General features: G+C 43.9%; 1 long non-coding RNA gene across 1 annotated transcript; it reads left to right on the plus strand.

The window, feature by feature from the left end:
• Positions 1–428: 428 nt before the first annotated feature.
• Positions 429–6588, plus strand: LOC120638308. Its single transcript, XR_005659892.1, has 2 exons — positions 429–512; positions 6260–6588. It is a non-coding gene; the product is annotated as an uncharacterized LOC120638308 (long non-coding RNA).
• Positions 6589–6965: the final 377 nt, after the last annotated feature.

Below are 6965 nucleotides of genomic sequence, written 5' to 3' on the forward strand. Positions count from 1 at the left end.
GTTCAGAACGAAAGAGTCCTGATCCATTCTCAGAAGCTGCCCTCTCCCCCTTCTCTGTACCTCCTCTGTACCTCTCTATGATGTCCTTCGTAAATGAGGAGGTTAGAACTGCACACACTATTCTAGGTGTGAGGGTAACATAGTTTCCTAAAGCAGTAAAACAATGCTTCCTTTGTTGTTGTTTTTCTCCGCCCTTCCTGGTGCTGTTCAGAGGCAAATCTGTCATGTGTATCTTCAACCACCATTGAAATCCTGCAGCCTGGATCCTGCCTGTTAATGACCGGCAATTTAGTGAGCGTGTATGACTTTTGTGGCTGACGTTGCCCAATTCCTAGGAAAAATGCAATGGAGTCATCTTCATGGCTCTAGAGTTTCCCAAGACCACGCGGTTCTACTTGATAATGGTTTCCCACTTCTTTTTCTCTCAGGGAGCAGAATCCCAGGGGCAGTTTTTGGGCCCGTATCTCCGATGGAAAGTTTGGACTGACTGGAGACTGCACTGGTGCAAAGTGGTATGTGATCTCAGTTTCTTCAGGGTTGGATCAGCTATAATGCTATGCTCACTGAGTTTGCACTCCACGTTTTTTTGTCATACTGCTTGTGTGTGCACTTTCAGCACATCATTGACATAGAGCATTTCCCGAGTGGCTGTCTTTGTGTTTGCACTCTGTTGAACTGGAAGAATTTCCCAGAGGACTATAAGCAGATTTTAAGACTGACTTCCAGGTTCCTTTTGACTCTTATAGGGGAATGGGAAAGAAAATCAGCTAAACCGAAGTGGCTATATGAAGCAACATTACTTGATACAATTTGCGATGGGGATTGTCCCTCGTCGTAACTTATCAGTCGGGCTGTGCCACAGTGACCTTAGCCCTGGAGATCCTAAGGAATAATAATAATAATGTTGGTATTTGTTAAGCGCTTACTATGTGCCGAGCACTGTTCTAAGCGCTGGGATAGACATAGGGGAATCAGGTTGTCCCACGTGGGGCTCACAGTCTTAATCCCCATTTTACAGATGAGGGAACTGAGGCACAGAGAAGTTAAGTGACTTGCCCACGGTCACACAGCCGACAAGTGGCAGAGCCGGGATTCGAACTCATGAGCCCTGACTCCAAAGCCCGTGCTCTTTCCTCTTAGGTGTCCAGAGCTAATCAATCAGTGAATTAATGGCATTTATTGAGATCTTACTGGGTGCAGAGCACTGTACTAAGCATTTGGAAGAGTACATTCATTTAATTCAATTGTATTTATTGAGTGCTTTGTGTGCGCAGAGCACTGTACTAAGCATTTGGAAGAGTACATTCATTCAGTTCAATTGTATTTATTGAGCGATTAATGTGTGCAGAGCACTGTACTAAGTGCTTGGAAACTACAATTCAGCAATAGAGACAATCCCTGCCCACAAAGGGCTTACAGTCTAGAAGGAGGGAGACAGACAGCAAAACAAATAAACAGGTATATATATATATATATATACATAAATAAATGTAATTATAGATATATACATATATACATAAGTGCTGTGGGGTTATGGGGAGAGCAAAGAGAGCAAGTTGAAGTGACTTGGAAGTGGAGGGGAGCTGAGGAAAAAAGAGGTTAGTCTGGGGGGAAAGGGTCTTCGTCTGAAAAAAAGGGGCTACATTCATTCATTCAGTAGTATTTATTGAGCGCTTACTATGTGCAGAGCACTGTACTAAGCTCTTGGAATGTACAAATTGGCAACAGATAGAGACAGTCCCTGCCCATTGACGGGCTTTCAGTCTAATCAGGGGAGACAGACAGAGACAATAGCAATAAATAGAATCAAGGGGATGTACATTTCATTAAAACAATAGCAATAAATAGAATCAGGGTGATGTACATCTCATTAACAAAATAAATAGGGTAATAGCATTGGCTAGTGGATAGAGCACAGACCTGGGAATCAAAAGGACCTTGGTTCTAATCCTGGTTCCATTGCATGTCTGCTGTGTAACTTTGGGCAAGTCACTTCACTTTTCTGTGCCTCAATTCCCTCATCTGTAAAATGGGGATTAAGTGTGAGCCCCATGTGAAACAGGAACTGTATCCAAGCTGCTTGACTTGTATCTATCCCAAAGCTTAGAATGGTCTGTGACACACAGTAAATGCTTAACAAGTACCGTAATTATTATTATTATTATTATTACAGGGAGAAACAACATTGCCTAGTGGACAGAGCACAGACCTAAGAATCAGAAGGACCTGGGTTCTAGCACCTGGGTTCTAATTCTGGTTTCATCACTTGTCTGCTGTATGACCTTGGGGAAGTCATTTCACTGCTCTGTCCCTCAGTTACCTCATCAGTAAAATGGGAATTAAGACTGTGAGTCCCATGTGGGAAGGGACTGTGTCCAAACAGATTTGCTTGTATCCGTCCCAGATTTTAGTACAGCGCCTGGTACCTAATAAGTGCTTAAGAAATATCACAATTATTATTATCAGTGTTATTATTACAGGACAATAGAGTTTTTAGGTGTTATCTATGCCAATGAAGAGTTTACAGTCTGGAGGGGGAGACAGGCATTATTATATATTAGAACTAGGAAAGATGGCATAGTATAAGGATATGTACAGAGGTGCTGTGGGGATAAGGATGGGGCGAATATCAAGTGCATAAAGGGTACAGACCCCAATGCAGAGTTGATGCAGGGACAGTAAGGAAGTTTATTCATTCAATCTTATTTATTGAGTGCTTACTGTGTTCAGAGCACTGTACTAAACACTTGGAAAGTACAATTCAGCAACAAATAGAGACAATCCCTGCCCAGCAATGGGCTCACAGTCTAGAAATGAGAGCATATTCAAGGAAGACCGACGTGAGAAGCAGTGTGGCTCAGTGGAAAGAGCACGGGCTGGGGAGTCAGAGGTCATGGGTTTGAATTCCGGCTCTACCACTTGTCAGCTGTGTGACTGTGAGCAAGTCGCTTCACTTCTCTGTGCCTCAGTTACCTCATCTGTGAAATGGGGATGAAGACTGTGAGCCTCACGTGGGACAACCTGATTGCCCTCTATCTACCCCAGCGCTTAGAACAGCGCTCTGCACATAGTAAGGGCTTAACAAATACCAACCTTGTTATTATTATTATTAGTGGAAAGAGCACAGGCCTGGGAGTCAGCAGCATCATCACTAAAATCTTCATCAACAATGGTATTTATTGAGGGCTTACTGTGTGCAAAGCACTGTACTACCAGGGCTTTCTTGGACTTGGGAGCTTCAGTGCCATGTAGAGAGTCAAACCACACCACCAAACACCAAGATAACTGTGGAAAGTGTTTGACTTAGTTTTACCAACGTGCAAGGGAGTGACACATACACACTCTCGCTCACTCCACTCCGCCAAGGGTCCGGTACCAGTCTGCTAAGTCAAGGGAGCCCATTCTGCCGATCCCGTGGCAGAGGTCTGGAAGAAGTTCCTGGCGACGTCGACCGCCGATGCTGCAAGCCTCTTCCGCACACCGCTTCTCCCACCCTGCGTCTTTCTAAACGCTGCTTCTCCCCAGAGCTGCTTCCTCTCTGCTTCCTCTGAGTGCTTCCTTCTCTGCCTTCGACTGCTGCCGCCTGCATCTGCTTCCCCTGCTTTGCTTTCCTTCCCGCCATTGAAAGCGACTGCCTTTTATCTGCCGTAGGCACTGCAACTGTGGCTCTATGTGGCAGTCATTGATTGGTCCAGGCTCGTTACTGGGTAGAGCAGGGAGAGAAGGCCACGTCTCCCTCCTTGCCCTGACCTCACAGGTTGGCAATGTAGAGCACCCCAAATCTTTCACGGGTTTCTTCTTTGTTGTCGTCGTCTGCGGGATCACAGACAGTGACTAGTAAAGCAATTTGTTGTGGGCTCCTCACAGTCATCAGCATCATCATCACCAACATTCTCATCATCGACAATTGTATTTATGAGTGCTTACCGTGTGCAGAGCATTGTTCTAAGAGCGTAGGAGAGTAATAATAATGATATTATCGGTATTTGTTAAGCGCTTACTCTGTGCCAAGCACCGTTCTAAGCGCTGGGGTAGATACAGGGGAATCAGGTTGTCCCACGTACGGCTTACAGTCTCCATCCCCATTTTACGGATGAGGTAACTGAGGCACAGAGAAGTTAAATGACTTGCCCAAGGTCACACAGCTGACAAGCGGTGGAATCAGGATTAGAACCCGTGACCTCTGACTCTCAAGCCTGGCTCTTCCAACTAAGCCACATTGCTTCTCATAATACAATAGAGTTGGTAGGTAGATTTCCTGCCCACAGTGAGTTTAGAGTCTAGAGATGTAGACACACATTAATATAAAGGATGGGTAACATATGATTTTTAGGTATGTACGTCATCAGATGATGATCCACTGGATCTGGGTTCTAATCCTGGTTCAGTCGCTTTTCTGCTGTAACCTTGGGCAAGTCACCTAACTTTTCTGTGCACTTTACCTCATCTGTAAAATAGAGATTTAATCCTCCTCCTTCTGACTCAGAGCCCCAAGTGGGACTAGGACTGTGTGCAACCTGATTATCTTCTATCTACCCCGGAGTTTAGCATAGTGCCTGGAACATAGTAAGCATTTAGCAAGTGTCATAAAAAAAAAAGATGTCCTCAGGGAGATGCGACTTTAGTAGAATTTTGAAGGGAAGAAGAGTGATCTGTCAATCAATCAATAGTATTTATTGAGCATTTACCATGTGTAGAGCATCATACTAAACGCTTGGGCGAGTATTATACACGGAGTTGGTAGAGGGTTCCTACCACAAGAACCTTACAGTCTAGAGGGGGAGGCAGACCTTGATTCATTCATTCAGTTGTATTTATTAAGCACTTACTGTGTGCAGAGCACTGTACTAAGCACTTGGAAAGTACAATTTGGCAACAGATAGAGACAATCCCTACCTAACAATGGGTTCACTGTCTAGGAGATATAAATAAATGTTACAGAAATCGACATGGGTGCTGTCAGAGATGAAGGGGGAGGGATTTCCAAGTCAGAGGGAGGCCATGATATGAGGAAGACCGTGAGATTGAGGTTCTCCATTGTAATGATAATAATAATAATAATGTTGGTATTTGTTAAGCGCTTACTATGTGCCAAGCACTGTTCTAAGCGCTGGGGTAGACACAGGGGAATCAGGTTGTCCCACGTGGGGCTCACAGTCTTCATCCCCATTTTCCAGATGAGGTAAATGAGGCACAGAGAAGTGAAGTGACTTGCCCACAGTCACACAGCTAAGTGGCAAAGCTGGGATTCGAACTCACGACCTCTGACTCCAAAGCCCGTGCTCTTTCCACTGAGCCACGCTGCTTCTCCAATTGTAGTACTGAGGAATTTAGGAATCATTCGCACGGAGATGATCGTTGAAGCAAAGGGAGTGAATGAGTTCTCCGAGGGAATGGGTGAATAGGGAGCAAAGAAGGGTTATCCATAATATCAAACTCCTCTTATAAGATGGATGAAGAACATGTAGAAATCTTGCTATCCCAGTATTTTCTTACATATCTGTGTCCCCACAATATGTCTGTCTGACCTTTTGGATCCTAATGCCAGATGAAGTTGTGAATATAATTGCAGTTCACGAACCCTTAAAGAAGTCAAGCTGAACATTTAATTAATACAAAATACTTGACTGAACAAGCAACGATGGCAGACTATGCTGTTTACGCCACAGGCTTTCAGACCATTCTTCAATCTTGTAACTTAACAAAAATGAAATGCTCTTTTCATGCAATAAAATAATACAGTACGGATCAGCGCAATCTCCGAAGCGTCATTTGTGTGGCAAAGCACTTTTCACAGGAAAGAGAGGCAAACTAGTTTCCCGGTATGCCCACATATTCGGAAGGAGAGAAAAGAGTGGATTTGTCCTTCAGACACAATACCCCGTGAAGATTGCAAGGCAATGACATCACGTTATTATGTTGCTGTAGAAAAGCAGTGAAAGTACTGCTCTAAGTTATAGACTGCGTTGAAAACCAGTAACGTCTTCCATAAAATGTTGGGAACACTGACCTACCTACATGAATGGGTAGTCTCCTAAGTAGGCAAAATAAAATTTGAACTCAATAACAGCAATCTCTACTGAGCCTCCATAAAACACATTTCAGCTCTAAACCAAAGTTGGAACAGGACAAAATGCCAAGAACAGCGCAACGAGTCCTTGGAAGTTTTTGAAACACGGGAGTTGGGCTTGGCTTACTCAGACCCGACTGTGTTGATCTTGAGTAAATCTTTTGCCTTTCGGCTGGCTCGTTTACCCAGATCAAGCAGGCGAAACAGGATCAACTCAATTGCACTTGAAATTTGCATCTGTCCTCTGTGGTTCACCAAAGACAGAAGGAGTCGGCCCTTTGGGAATCCACCCTTCATCGTTGACTGCCTCTGTGATACGGATTGAAATAAGTCATGCCTTTTTACCTTGCTTGGGTGGACTTGGGCAGCGGACCTTCGGAAGCCTGCTCTGTGAGAACGTCAATTAGAAGCGGTGGAGACCGGAATCACCCTTTGCTTGATCAGAAATGTCAGTGAGTTCCCTAGGCTGAACCTTGGTATTCTGGGGGGAAAATAATAAATAAGAAGAATAATTGTGATACTCGTTAATTGCTTACTATGTGTCAAGTACTGTACTAAATGCTGAATTGAGACAAGATAATCAGATTAGCTACAGTCCCTGTCCCACATGAGAATCACAATCCAAGGGGAAGATAGGATAGGCCTCTCATCCTCCATTTTACACATTAAGAAACCAAAGACAGAGTTAAGTAATAATGATAATAATGATCATAGTATTTGTTAATAATAGTGATAATGATTGTAGTATCTGTTAAGCTCTTACTTTGTGCCAAGCACCGTTCTAAGCACTGGGGTAGATATAAGGTACTCAGGTCGGACACAGTCCCTTTCCCACATGGGACTCACACTTTTAATCCCTATTTTACTCATGAGGTAACTGAGGTCCAGAGAAGTT

This window comes from Ornithorhynchus anatinus, chromosome 4 (genome assembly GCF_004115215.2).
Source record: "Ornithorhynchus anatinus isolate Pmale09 chromosome 4, mOrnAna1.pri.v4, whole genome shotgun sequence".
Classification (NCBI taxonomy): domain Eukaryota; kingdom Metazoa; phylum Chordata; class Mammalia; order Monotremata; family Ornithorhynchidae; genus Ornithorhynchus; species Ornithorhynchus anatinus.